General features: G+C 42.8%; 1 long non-coding RNA gene across 5 annotated transcripts in view; it reads right to left on the bottom strand.

Annotated features, from left to right (window-relative positions):
* LOC308474459 overlaps positions 1-15,118 on the bottom strand; it is a 115,457-nt gene that overhangs the window by 8,873 nt on the left and 91,466 nt on the right. For 4 of the 5 annotated variants that reach the window (XR_013984736.1, XR_013984737.1, XR_013984738.1 and 1 more), the window contains exon 4: positions 4,002-4,220. This is a non-coding gene — a long non-coding RNA (uncharacterized lncRNA). Of the gene's footprint in view, positions 1-4,001; positions 4,221-6,339; positions 6,396-7,192; positions 7,256-15,118 lie in introns of all 5 variants that reach the window. The other variant, XR_013984735.1, reaches the window with a different exon arrangement.

Below are 15,118 nucleotides of genomic sequence, written 5' to 3'. Positions count from 1 at the left end.
TTTGCTGTGTTTAGATCCACCCTTAATCTCTCAAACACTTTGTTCAAAACTTTCCATCTCCCATTCCACCTCTGTTATCTTGCCCTCACCTTCCCCACCTCTCTGTTCTTGTATGTTGCTATGAATATTATTTCAATAGAAAAGTGGCATATGAAATAAATATTAAATCTTGGTATAATTCTGCTCTATGTGTTATTTGTTCTCCCTCTCTTGAAATTTTGAATGTAAAGTCTTTCTGGCAAGAACACACCATTTTGGCTTTTGTTGCTATGTAAAGTGCCATATACATTGATTGCACTATATTAATTAAAAAAAAAAAAAAAAAGATTCCACAGCCGCAAAAAGAAATTCCATTTTGGGGGGAGTAGAAAAGGCTGGTAATACATATACTTTTTGAAGGTGGGTGATATCTATTTGGTGTTTGCACCCAAATCTTCTAAGTCTGACCAGAAGAATCCTTCACAGTACATATTGGAGACCTATTCCTGGACATTCCTGGACATTTCTTTTAACCATGATCATATCAGGGTGTACTAGAAATCTGAACTGCATTGGCACATGTGAGGTTTGTGTGTGTGCCAAATCATCATCCATATTTTTTATTTTTTTTAAAAAAACCATTGAGGAAAAATGATAATGGATGGTATTCTAGTAATGTGTCCCATCAGTGCAGAGATTTTTACTTGCCCAGCAGGACTCCCCTTTCCCCATATGCACCCCACACTCGCACCAAATCTGCTCCAGAGGCTTGGGGGAACTCCACAAAGGGATTTAGGTGGAGCCCAGGGGGAGAATGTTCCATTGTGCACGTGGAAATCCTTGCACCAATGGAACATTCTCATTACTTTGGTTTCCACCCTGTGAGATGTTAGACTCGTGAAAAAATCATGATAGCAGGCAAAAACGTCTAACCCTCTCAGCTTAACACCAGAGAATGAATATAAGGCAAAATGAAAGCCAACTTCAAGACCAAAATTGTTCATTTGTATGAAGGGTTTAACATCAGAAACTTGTCTAGTTTTAGAATATTAGTCCCCCCGAAGTCCTATTAAGCTCTCTCGGGGACTTCATGGTGGGGAAGGGCGTGTGTGTTTTCCCTTTTACATCTGCTGCCCTGCCATATTTAATTAAAGCCTTTGGAAGCTCATAAGCTCTTGTAAAAGAAAGAAAGAAAGAAAATCTCGAGACAGCATTAACCAAGACAATGCTGACTCATTCCTCCCCATGTCATGCTGGCATTTAAGAAAAGGACAGGTGGGTAGAAGTGACGCTTTATAATAAATATTATTTTATAGGCTGAAATAATGATCAGATGTATTATTATCTAGAGCAACTGTATCTAACACAATGGAGATGTATTGTTCTACGGAATGAACAGTCACAGCTTTAAACAATGTGAATAATGTTAAGTAATTTTTTCTGTAAAAGTAAGTATCAAAGTGAACTTTTTTTTAAAAAAGAAAGCCATAGAATCCTTCAAAGTGGCATTTCATTTAGTGTCCAAACTTTTTAAAAAACCTGTGTCATAAATAAAACAATATGTCCAAGTAAAGCCTGGGGGGGGGGTTATTTGATTAGTGTATTGAGTGCTGATGTGGGTTCAAATCCTGGGTTCAAATCCCCCCCCCCCCTTAGGCATGCTCTTGATTGTCTTTGTTTTATCCTTCCTCCCAGAGCTGCTGTGAGAATAGGCTTTGTTTTTTTTAAAAAAAATATTTATTAAGATTTGAAAGGTTACAAAAAGAAAAAATAGAAAACAGCATATTAAGCAAAAACAGAACATCACATCACAATAAAGAAAAAAAAGAAAAAAGAAAAAAGAAAAGAAAAGAAGAAGAAGAAGAAGAAGAAGAAGAAGAAGAAGAAGAAGAAGAAGAAGAGTTTGGATTTGATATCCCGCCTTTCACTCCCTTTAAGGAGTCTCAAAGCGGCTAACATTCTCCTTTCCCTTCCTCCCCCACAACAAACACTCTGTGAGGTGAGTGGGGCTGAGAGACTTCAAAGAAGTGTGACTGGCCCAAGGTCACCCAGCAGCTGCATGTGGAGGAGCGGAGACTCAAACCCGGTTCCCCAGATTACGAGACTACCGCTCTTAACCACTACACCACACATACAATGAATCTTCCCATAACTTATCTTTCATTTGCTTGTTTCCTTGACCTCCTCACACCTCCCTTTTTAGTATTCTAGTTCAATTAGGTATTTCAGCAAGTCCTTTCCATCTTTTCCAGTTTTTGTCCTCTATTTTATCTTAATATAATGTAACTTTACTTTCCCTCCTTTCACCATTTAACAGTCTGTTTTTTCTTAATCCTTTATAGCATTTCTGCTAAAACCACATTACTTCATTCCAACATCCTTCTAACATTCCTTAATTTTACAATGTTTCTGTAAATAAACTTTAAATTTCTTCCAATCTTCTTCCACCAACTCTTCTCCCTGGTCTCGGATTCTGCCAGTCATTTCCGCCAGTTCCATGTAGTCCATCACCTTCATCTGCCATTCTTCCCGGGTGGGTAGATCTTGTGTCTTCCAATAGTTCGCGATGAGTATTCTTGCTGCTGTTGTGGCATACATAAAGAAAGTTCTATCCTTTTTTGGCACCAATTGGCCGACCATGCCCAGGAGAAAGGCCTCTGGTTTCTTCAGGAAGGTATATTTAAATACCTTTTTCATTTCATTATAAATCATCTCCCAGAATGTCTTAATCCTTGGGCACGTCCACCAAAGGTGAAAGAATGTGCCTTCAGTCTCATTACATTTCCAACATTTATTTTCAGGCAAATGGTAAATTTTTGCAAGCTTGACTGGGGTCATGTACCACCTGTAGATCATTTTCATTATATTCTCTCTTAGAGCATTACATGCCGTAAACTTCATACCTGTGGTCCATAACTGTTCCCAGTCAGCCATCATTATATTATGTCCGACATCTTGTGCCCATTTAATCATAGCTGATTTCACCGTTTCATCCTGAGTGTTCCATTTCAACAGCAAGTTATACATTTTTGACAAATTCTTGATTTTGGAGTCTAACAATTCTGTTTCCAATTTTGATTTTTCCACCTGGAAACCAACTTTTTTGTCCAAATCATATGCCTCCATTATTTGATAATAATGGAGCCAATCTCGCACTTTATTTTTCATAGGCTTTGTTAAGGCTGCAAAGTACCGTAATGAAATGAGATATAGAAATATGTATCGCAATACTAACCTGTCAATGCATGGATGTCTGGGGTGGGGGCAGCAGCACAGCCCCACTCCCTGTAGTCACACGATGCCCCTTCACATGATTAATGCGCAAAGAGGTCAAAAGTCTGCCTATAGTCACAGACTGCATATTCCCTCCCCCCCCAAAAAAAGTATCATGAGAACTGTAGTTTACCCATCACAGAGCTACAAGGTGCTTTAAATGTATGGTGTGTTCACAGACACAGTCTTAAAATGGTATACAGTTGTACCTTGTGACTCGAACGTTTTGGCTCCCGAATGCTGCAAACCCGGAAGTGAGTGTTTCGGTTTGCAAACGTTTTTTGGAAGCCAAACATCCGACTTCCACGGCTTCCAATTGAGTGCAGGAAGCTCCTGCAGCCAATCGGAAGCAGCACCTTGGTTTTTGAATGTTTTTGGAAGTCAAACGGACTTCTGGAATGGAGTCCGTTCGAGAACCAAGGTACAACTGTATAAGAGGAGGTAGCAGACTATTGTATTAGGCTACACTGGGTGCTGTGCAGGCTTCAGGCTGCACTTGGGATCAGCAGGAGAAAGAAGCACAAAGTAACTGGTTTAGGCACACAACATTTTTGAAAATATATAATCCAGATGTTACTCAGATCTATTTCTAGCCTTAAGAAAACACAAAGGTTTTTTGTTAGGTAAAGAACAGAAGTAAAAAGGAAACATGGTGGTGGTTTTCATAAGAGCAAGCTGGAGATAATTTTAGTTGGTGTACTAAGATTTTTTTTTTTAAAGTCAATAGAAGCTACACTCGGTAGCATTACCTAGTGGTTGGAAGGAATGTGACCCTCCCAAAGTAAAGCTCCACATGCAGGTGGCAGGAAATCCTCTTCCTGTTTGAGTACAAGGCGGTTGTGATCCTCTGTCCAGTAGTGAGTAGTGGGACATTGCAGTATGGCATCTAGTCACATACCATATCTGCCTCCTTCATAGAAGCACATACAGGAGCCAAATCCCAGCTGTACGATGGGGTGTTACGTGGGCTGTTGAAAAAGGAGTTGGAGGAAAAAATTAGGAAGTGAGGAGCTTGCAAAAGAAAAAGGCAGGGGGCTTGGAAGAAGGTTCAGGCTTATTAAGATGGACTGCTCACGGTGTGTGAAATTGGAAGGCTTTTTTTATACAAAGCAATCCAATTCCTAAAAGAAATATTTTAATAATGTGGGATTTAAAATAATGGCCTTGTCCTGCAGTTTCCTTTCTGAGGAAAGTTTCCTTTCACACAGGAATTTGAACTCTTTGCTCCTGAGAATACTCTTCACTTACTATTTTGCTTTAGTAAAATTCTAAAATTTGCCTGACTTTTCTGCAGCTTCCTAAACTATTGTAATCCCACTTCTCAGTGCAGCAGTTAGAAATGAACAGCATAATATCCAGCACTGCAAACGACTGAGTTTTATTTGCAGGCAGAGACATTACCAAAGATTTAATCTACTAAAGCCATTAAAGTATTTGCAAAACACTCGTGCAATTAGTAACCAGTGCAGCTAAAGAACAAACAGAGAAACATTGTTAGGTTGGATAACAAAACAAAACTGATCTCAAAAATGCTGCAAGCCACACACGGAGATTTACTATTAAACATGTTTTTTGTGTCCTTTCCTTCCAGCTCAGTGATTGTTCTCCCCTTCAGTATATATATTGCATGGGGGATGCGTTCTGGGTCATTGTGCGTCGGCAGAACGTGCTTAAGCCTGCCCCATACCCACACCACCCCTTTCTGTTTAAAAAGTAGATTCAAATGAGGAGCAGCAATGTGGGCCGACCATTTTAAATCCAGCTACAGTGGTACCTCAGGTTAAGAACTTAATTCGTTCTGGAGGTCCGTTCTTATCCTGAAACTGTTCTTAACCTGAGGCACCACTTTAGCTTATGGGGCCTCCTGCTGCCGCTGCGCTGCCACCGCACAATTTCTGTTCTTATCCTGAAGCAAAGTTCTTAACCCGAGGTACTATTTCTGGGTTAGCGGAGTCTGTAACCTGAAGTGTCTGTAACCCGAGGTACCACTGGATATCAAAATTGCTGTAAGCCCCTCCTCATTATCCATTTCTCTGAACTGTTCCCAAGTGACACGCCTTTCTTCCAGGCCACATATTTTTCCTTTGCTTTCTTTTTTCTTTACATTATATTTGTATGCCACTTTTCTGCAAAAAAAAAAAAAAAAAAATCATGCTCAAAACAGCTTACTAGAGAAAGACAGGCATGTGTTTCAAACAAACACTGCAAAAACAATTTCATAATAACACAGTAAAACAACAACATAGTGACCATTTTATAATAGTATGGCAAAACAACAACAACAAACCACATTTCAATACTATGCAAGTAACAAGATTACCCAAACAACATGCAGCATCCAATGGCAAAAATAACAAGGAAGCTGCACAGCTTCACCTTAGACTCCTCCTATGATGTTGCTTCCTTTTCTCTCCAAGCCACACCCCTCATTGGTCCTGCTCTGTGTCTTCCTTGAGTCCTTTTGCCTTGCTGGAATGGGTACTTGGATTGTGAGGCCTTTTCCTTGCCTGGATCGAGAAGTCTACAGTCGTACCTCAGAAGCTGAACGCCTTGTGACTCGAACATTTCGTCTCCCAAGCGCCGCAATCCCGGAAGAGAGTGTTCCGGTTTGCAAACGTTCTTTGGAACCTGAATGTTCAACGTGGATTCCACGGGTTCCAATTGGCTTCCAATCGGAAGCCGCACATTGGTTTCCAAACATTTTGGAACTTCCAGAACAGATTCTTTTTGACCTCCGAGGTACGACTGTATATGTCTGACTGTCTGTATAGAACCCCCTGACTTTGCAAGCTAAAATGTATCTTTCTGGAAGAGTCACATCCATGCTCTTCCCACTTCTTTCCTCTCTCCTTGACCTCTGTTGGAGGGTTGCCCACAAGGGAACATGACCCCCAGGCTGGAAAAGTTTCCCTGACCCATTCATCTGGAATGACGTATCATCTGTTATCTACATCAAAAGTTCCCAAATGTAACTTGCTGAGACTGGGAGTTTATGGAAGTTGTCTATTTCAAACGATGAAGCAATCACAGCCACATAAAGCTATCTCCAGGCATGCAACTGGATCTAAAGTATGCTTTTAAAGTCACCCTGAGTCAAGTTGCAAATGTTTCGAGCCAGCCTTGATTTTAATATTCTCCCACATCTTCAAGTACAGAAGGGCAAGGAGGAAAGAGGAAAGAAAAAAATATGTATTAATTAAATAAAATGTTATTATCTACTTTTCTGATTTCAAAAAGCTTCCATTAGCATTCTGGGCAAAGATTCAAGTCACTTCATATTGCGCTCAAACGAGCTCACTCATCTTCCTCTCTAATAAAACCGGCACTAGTGAATCCATTTAATTAATGTCAGAAAATGGCCTCAGAAGAATGCATCGATACCACTATGTTTAGATGCCCAAATTTAATGCTTTCTGCCCTCCAAGCATCAGAGTTTAGTCTTCGTGGCTTGGCTTAGAACTTTAATAACCATTTGGATTCAGAATTCTAGTGCTTACTTTTAGCTGCATCTCAGCCACACACTTCCAAGAGATGAAAGGTGAGCTGCATAAAATGCCATCAGGGAGATTAAGCCCCAAAGGACAGAGGCCTTAAATATCTGCCTCCTTCCCTACAGACCGTCTCAGTGGTAAGATCAACAAAGGGGGCTCTTCCGGTTGTTCTACTGCCCTTGGGGCATTCTCCATGGCCAGCTCCTAAGCAGTGGAGTTTTCTCTCCACAAGTGTGTCCAGCACTTTCATTGTATATCTTTCATCATATGATGAAGGCACATTTCTTTGCATTTGCCTTTGAAACCTGGGGTATATATATGGATACACCCTATTCTTCTGATTGTAAATTGCTTTAACTGTTTTTAATATTATATTTTTGTATTGTTGGCTTAAAAAATCCAAATTCTACTATTACTAAAAGTGAAGAGAAAATCCTACTCACGCGTACCTTGGAGGAAGTCTCATTGATGCTAATGGCCCTTACTTCTGAGTAGGCAAGTATAGTATTGTGCTGTCGGTAAGCAATGTATGTTTTAGAAAGAACGCTGTGCTTACACTGCTTTACACACACTATATATGTGCATCCTCTCCGGAGTCACACCCAATATATATGAAAAACTATAGCCAACATCTTTTATGGAGAGACAATATTTGAACCTATAGCAGCTTATCAAGATTTACCCCACATACAGGTGCTTGTTGTGGGCTATGCCTAGTCATTCATGGGGAACAGTGAAAATTAATCAGCAAGAAGTGAGAACTTCAACATACTATTCGATTGCCCTTTTTACCCATTGTTGTCTTTTTAATTGTATATATTGCTTGTTTTATGTTGCTATGGCCGTTGGCTAATGCGAATAAAGTTTATCTATCTATCTATTGCTCTATGGCCATTGCCAGCCATGCCCCTTTCTGCCATACTCCATTCCATTACCACCACCTCAATTTTCCAAACCACCTCCAGCATATACTGAATGTACTGTACTGTTGCCTCTGTGCATGTTTAATCCTTTGTAAGGGGGTTCCCCCTATTTATTCTCCTGCAAACCTTGGAGTTACCGCAGGCCTGCTGATACCTTGTACAGTCAGCAATTGGGGAATGAGTTTGCTATGAATTTATTAGTAGGCAAGCATAACAAATGGTTTCTTCCTGCTTCCAAGCTTCTGGAATGATCTAGAATTACAGCCAGGTGGGGGATGAAACCAATTCCATCTGGAAGGAACAATGCTAAGGTGTTGAAAGAGAAGGCTTTTTCCTTTTGAAAGTGGTTGATTTAGCTAGGATCTGATTAGTTGGATCCTCATACCCGAGGGAGAGGACGCGGGTGGCGCTGTGGGTTAAACCACAGAGCCTAGGACTTGCCAATCAGAAGGTCGGCGGTTCGAATCCCCGTGACGGGGTGAACTCCCGTTGCTCGGTCCCTGCTCCTGCCAACCTAGCAGTTCGAAAGCATGTCAAAGTGCAAGTAGATAAATAGGTACCACTCCAGCGAGAAGGTAAACGGCGTTTCCGTGCACTGCTCTGGTTCGCCAGAAGCGGCTTAGGCATGCTGGCCACATGACCTGGAAGCTGTTCGCCGGCTCCCTCAGCCAATAAAGCGAGATGAGCGCCGCAACCCCAGAGTCGGCCATGACTGGACCTAATGGTCAGGGGTACCTTTACCTTTACCTTTACTTACCCGAGGGTCCATGTTGTATGCAGCCCCGGGACTCCCCACAACCGGTCGGTAATGCTGCAATCACGCCAGGGGCCCTGGCCAATCAGTGGTGCTGGCACGAGGTAAGTATATATATACGGCAGCGCAACGTGTGCCTGTCTCTTGTTTCGTGCTGCCGAACACCCACCTGCCCACCCATTGTTAGATCAGTGTCTGGCTTTGCTTTGGACTTTGGTTGGTCACCTGTTTTGGAACGGGAGCCAGGTAGGAATTCTTTCCAATGTGGCAGATTGGCAGTGGTCACTTGGTTTTTGCCTACTTCTTAGCAATCATCACAACTTTGTAAGGTTTGGCTGTTAGGCATTGGTTTAGGGGAATGTGGGGAGGGGAGGTGCGGCCATCACCCGACCCGCCATGTGATAGGGTATTCTGTTAAAGGAATCCGGGGGTCTGGATCTCGTCCAAAGCCCGGGGAGGGGCTAGGGCCATGCCAGGACCCTTGGGAACCCCAAGGGTGAGCACCAGTCAATAGCCATTGTTGGAGCTCCTTCTGCTGGTAGTTTTCCCTTTGCAGGCTTCCTGCTGAGTGGGCAGGAGCCAATTATAGTCATTAGATACCAATGCCTAAGCCAATACCTGTCACACCTGTGTACTCAATAAAGTTGTGGCCTAAATTTGCCCATTAACCTTTAAACTAAATTCTGTTTCCATTGTGTCTTTATTCCATGGGGGTGGGTTTTGAGGCTTGATGCCCGATTATTTTTTAAAAGATCTGAGAGGTGCGAACTGCTGCTGCTGTGAATCTGGATCTGAATCTGCTTGCATTGTCCCCTTGTGCATTTGTGACTGGGCAAAGATACCAATATCTCTAGAATTTTATCCACCTGAGAAAACACATCCAAGCTTCTCAATGGCCAGGCAAGACAGATTTTGACACATTATTACTGCCTTTCAGATCATTTCCCCAGCCTATCCTGAATGAAGGCTCCAGATTTTTAAAATGTCATTATGTCCAAACCAAACATGTGTCTGACACCAGCAGGTCAGGTGTCAGTTGTTCTCATTGCCATTCTGATCATGCAGTTGTAGCAAAATTAGAACGGGGTGTGGCACATTCAAGTTGTGCGATTAAAGTGAATATGGTGTTCTTGTGCAACCAAAACCTGTTTCCAAAATATCCTATGTAAGGTAAGGAAAACAATGAGGAAATGTTCCTGGAAAGCATTGGATAACAATTGCTTTAAGCAATTTTGTATTAACCTCCTGCAAACGAATCAGAATGGATGTTCAGTTAACAGCAGACGTACCCGCCCCCCCAAAAAAAACTTTGTGCAGAGAGATTGGCATAAGTGCTCAATAAACAAGTTATCTGGAAGCAACCAAAGTATCTTGCAAAATCAGTGGTGTATAATCAGTAGCTCTTTTGTACCTATGTAAAAGACACCTCTTTTGTGAGGTGTTTCTTATTTCATTTTTCAGCATTTGGGTCTGGAGAAGCTGAAATCTGCAAGCACTTCCCCACATCCCAAGCAACAGCTATGTGCACAACTGACTCTGAACACTTAACACGGGAGGCGCCCCTTAAATAAGATGGAGCGAGGTGTTTGCTGCTCTCTGAGCTACTTTTTCAGCTTGCCTTTGCCGCACTAGCTACACTTGCTTCATCGTGTTTACAACCAGCACAGCAAGATGCTGTAAATTACATGATAAAATGGGGGTGGGAAGCAAGTGGAGAGGCCGACGTAGTGGCAGTAAGCCCAGAAGTGAAGCCGACAAGAGTAGACCTGGAATGCCATCTGCTCTCATCTGTCCCCAGCTGTAGGGGACTCCGGGTTTGAATGACTTTTCCTCGCAGTCACCTGCAGCTAATTAGCTGCCTCCATTTCAAAGTTTCGCTGGCTCGCTGCCCAGCATTCATAGCACTGCTCAGGTAGTGACCTCCAGCATCTCACCCAGTGGACCTTGACTGTTCTTTCACCCGCAGCTAATTGACTAAAGCAGCAAAGGTGGGTTGGCTCCATTCGCAGGCAGTGCAGCCTCTCTGCTCAGCTCCGTTTTAGATTGTGCCAACGCAGGTGGCCAACTTTTTAACCGGCTATTGTAGCTGTGCCTTTAACACCAGCTTGATGTGCAGACATTAACAAAAAGTGTCGTGCTGCTATGAAGCTGTGAAGGTGCTGAACCAGCATCTTGAGGAAGTAGTGGATGACAGCCAATTAACTGTAGCTCAGTCCCATGAGACAGAAATTATGTTGGGGTGGGAGATCGCATACCAAGGACTTTCCCAGCATCCTTAACAACTACATTTCCCAGGATTCTTTGGGGGAAGCCATGAAGTGGTATTTTCAGGCTTTAAATGTATGGTGTGGCCTCAGTCTCACACAGGAAAAATTCGTCATTCAAACTATACAATCCGTAAGGGGGGGGGGGATATTTGAATTCTCTATTGGGATTTGTACTTCCTTCATGCCCAGTTGCCACTGAATAGGTATTTAATGCCCAGAATATACTCTGAGGTACTGTGTGCCACAAATACCCTAACACATGCTTAGGCCCTGAGTTCCTGCTTCAGATCACACACAGACTTCTTTTATTTGTCTGTTCTATTCTGTTTCAACATTTCTGCTTCTACATTGATAATAAAGAATCCACTCTCAATATAGGAAAAGTGACTTTCCTTCAAATAATTACAGGGTTCAGCAGTGGGGAGAAAGGAGGGAGTTACTTGTCCTGAGAGCATTGCCTCTCCCTCTGGTACCACCAAGGTCCACCATGTTCCACACAGAAGAAAGCAGGGCCTCTCTTCACAGAGATATGCTGTCACGTAATTACTTTCCTGCCTGGTGGTGATGGTGGTAGTACTGACGATAATGTGTTTCCACAGTGCCTACAGTAACTCATCACATAGTTCATTAAATCAAATACACCCAAGAGAAAAGGAGCAGAGAGTAGTTGAGGTTGAAGATCATTTTGGCAATGAAAGCCTGAAGGTGTGAGTTTTTAACAGACATTTATACATTACCATGCCTGTCTCCCTGACCCTTAAGCAAGCCTGTTCTAACACAAACTAAATGGAGCTGTCTTTGATGAATAGGTGAACGCATGAGAAAGGGTGGGGGATTTCTTAAAGTTCACTCAGGGCTTGTCCAAGACATCTTGATCCCTTCAGTGAAGGACAAGATGGTGCCCTCAACTGAATAGAAGCCTTAAGGACTGGCAGCTAAACCTTACAGATGACGGAACAGCATCCTTCACTGTAACTGAGGACTTCAAGCTACTTTAGAGGCTCCCAAAAGCCTTCCAATCTGCAGCATCCATTGCTTGAGGCCTCACTCTGCCCAACAGTGGGACCAACCCTGAGCATGAATTCATCTTCTGAAAAACAATTAAAGGTGCAGAAACCCTTCATTTTTTCCTCATTGTCCAACCTAAATCATTTACTTGAACAATGCAGCTATTTAGAGCCCTCATCCTCCCCTTCGGAAAGCCCTGCTTTGCTCAGTGTCTTGCTTGCCTGAATAGGTAGAAGAGGAGGATGAGCAAAGGAGCCTTGAGGCTGGATATGAGCAGCTGCCTCCTCTCCAAGTGCTTCCGAGATTTTATATTGCATTTATTTATCAATTAAAAATGATACCGCTTAATAGAATAAAAGTCCCTAAGTGGTTTGCACAGAGACAATACAAACACGGCAACATTCAATCAAATTTCTCGAGATTAGATGAAAATGGGATGAAAACAAAATGGAACTGTTGATCACAGATAAAACTGAGCAGATATACTTTTCCCAGGCAGCCTTCTGTAAAGGCCACCTCCTCCATTCTGTTTCACTGTTGCTTCCAGGATCAAACAAAGGCCCATTTTAACTTTACTGTTTGTGTTCCACCAAATCAGTCAAGAATACAAAGATGTCAAAGACCACCATGGCTTCATCACTTACATCTTAACTACTTCATAGTATTGGATCTGATTTTACTCTCAATACAGCGAAAGAAGAAGCTTATCACAAACAGTGAACTCATCAGACCTGGGTGAGATAGCACAGTTGGTGAGAGCATGGTGCTGATAACACCAAGGTTGCAGGTTCAATCCCCATATGGGACAGCTGCATATTCCTGCATTGCAGGGAGTTGGACCAGATGATCCTCAGGGTCCCTTCCAACTCTACAGTTCTATTATTCTATGATCTGAGTTAGTTTATAGCTAAAATACCTAACAGTTAAAGTGTGGGCCTACACAAGTCTGCTCAAAAGTAAGACCCACTGAGTTCAACGGGGTTGACTCACAGTAAACGTGTGTAGGACTGCAGTCCAAGAGGGGCAATCGAAACTCCTGATTTGCAGCAGCAGGGCAGTGTAGCAGGGTGCAGCAGGGTGCTTCCCACAGCACCCTGAATCCGGCGCTGAATCTACATCCCCATCACTCATAGCTGCCAGGGTGGAAGTTGGAGAGAAGGACAGGAAAAATGTTTCTTTGCTGCACCGGATTCTAGGGTGAATCATATGCTGGACCAGCACTGTCCTCTCCTTGCCTCTGAAATGCCCTATTTTGGGCGGTTTCTAGTACCTACCACTGGTGGAAATATTGCTGACTGTAGGTAGGCTCTAACTGTTCAATGTTTGAGAAAGAGCGTTGGGGTGCTCCTCTTTGACAAAGCTGAGCCACTAATGATGGAGTTGCTCCACAGCAGAGGTTGGCTGATCTGGGCAAGTCTGGGCAGAAGGAACCCTCCGCTCCATCCCCCTCCAGCATAGCAAACTGGGATTTGAACTACTCTGTCCACCACTAACAGTGCAATGCTAGGAATGTTTATTTTGAAGTAAATCCCACTAAGTTCAATGGGTCTCCCGGGTAAATGTCCTAGGCTGGCCAAAGGCAAAAGAAGCAAGATTCCTGCACCTATAATTGTTTTGCAGAAGGGGGAATTTCAGGAGGTTTTAGCTGGCTGCACAGGCTACGCCTAATGAGGGCCCTCCTTCTACACAAAAACGAAAGGTTGCTGCAAGACTAAAGGTTGCTGCTTTCTTTGTGCTTGGCCACACTAATAGGACTGCAGCCACAATCAACTTCACGTTGCAAAATTTCTTTACGTTTGCCGATTCATCTTCAGTAAAGATGAATTAAGAAGGCTTAATTCATCCTGAAAGGGGGGGGGGGAATACTGCATTTATCAGATTCAGGATTAAGAAGCTTTTTGACCAAAGAAGAAGAAGAAAACTAAGCAAGCTTTTACAAGTTTAAACGATGTGAGAAAAAGAGGTGGAAACTGCCTGGGTCACAGTCTGTTTTGCCAATTGTTTTACCTGAGCTCGTTTTAATGGGTCTACATGCCCAAACCTGTCAGAAATGAAAGAGAATTGCTTTTAACTGACTGCTTAAAGCCTAAAGAGGCCTCCAAGAATCCACTTTGGGCATGGAAGAAGTTGCCCAGCCCTGGCAGTTCTGTCATATTAAACTCCACTGTATTGTCATTGTGTTCTTCAAAGCACTCCTTCCACAGGCCTTGGGGCTTTCGAATAGGATCATTTTGTGCCTGTCCTTCTATGCTTTCTCTCTTTGACAATGTGCATATGAATCACTCTCTCTGCTGGAAGCGAGAGATCCTCGACTGAGACTAGGAGACTCATGTTGCAAAACTCCAGAGTCTTTGCACTTTCAGCATCATCTCGCCTGGCCTCTTAGTGCCCTCCTAGGTAATTCCCACCCCACCCCGGGGGGGTGGTTACTGCCCACTTTGTGAACTACTAGTCCAGATGATCTGCTATGTTGTGAAAGAAAAGAGCTTCAAACTATACATTTTTTTAAAAAAAGCATAAAGGTTTGCTACAGTTCATGGTTAAGTAAATAAGGTTAACCCTTGGTTGGCCAGAAAATTGCAGCAGACCACACATGGCCCTTCATTCTTCCATATGCTTTATCTTGGGATCTGGAAGAAACACCCTATATGTTTCTCTCAGATCCCAAGATTTCTTTAGGAATGTTCAGAAATATTCAAATTTCTTTAGGAATGTTCATGCAGTTACCATGGCCCAGAGACAACAGGGGTTTGGAATGAAGTTGTTCAGAGTTACATGAGGTCCACTGTAGTTAGATAATCCCCCTTGAGCACTCCTGCTGCAGGTAGATTCCCATAGGGATTCAAGTTTGTGGGATTCAATTAACAAGGACTTCCACTAGTGCAATGGGGTTACCAAGCTTCACCCCACACAGCCCTCCCCCCCCCAAATAAAAATGGCTCAGGGAGGGTAAGGGAAATCCCCAGAACAGTGAACATGAGGAAGAGAGGAGGGATCATAGGAGCCAACTCCTAGGGGCTAAGGTCTCTTTCCCCCACATAAAATATTTGAGGGGGCTTGGGCCCTCCAAAGTTGATAAGTATTGCCATTGAAATGGTAAGTGTGTGCCACATCATGTGATCAATTATGCAGGGCTGGACTTACCTTCCCCTGTCCCATATTTCATTCAAGTTGGCATTCCTGGAAGGAATCATTTTGTCTTGCAAGCTAAGAAGCTTTCAGTGATGGAGTAATTGTTATAGACCTAGATTGAATTTCTCCCAATGCATCTTGTTAACATGTTTTCTTTGGATTAGTGAATGAGACCGCCATTCCATTTTGGGTCAACTGGAATATATGTGACTTTGGGGAAAGTAATACCTGTACAGTGGTACCTTGGGTTAAGAACTTAATTCATTTAACCTGAAACCGTTCTTAACCTGA

The sequence above is a fragment of the Podarcis pityusensis genome (genome assembly GCF_964106645.2).
Source record: "Podarcis pityusensis genome assembly, chromosome: 3".
In the NCBI taxonomy this organism is placed as follows: domain Eukaryota; kingdom Metazoa; phylum Chordata; class Lepidosauria; order Squamata; family Lacertidae; genus Podarcis; species Podarcis pityusensis.
This window is presented reverse-complemented; position numbering and strand designations above follow the sequence as displayed.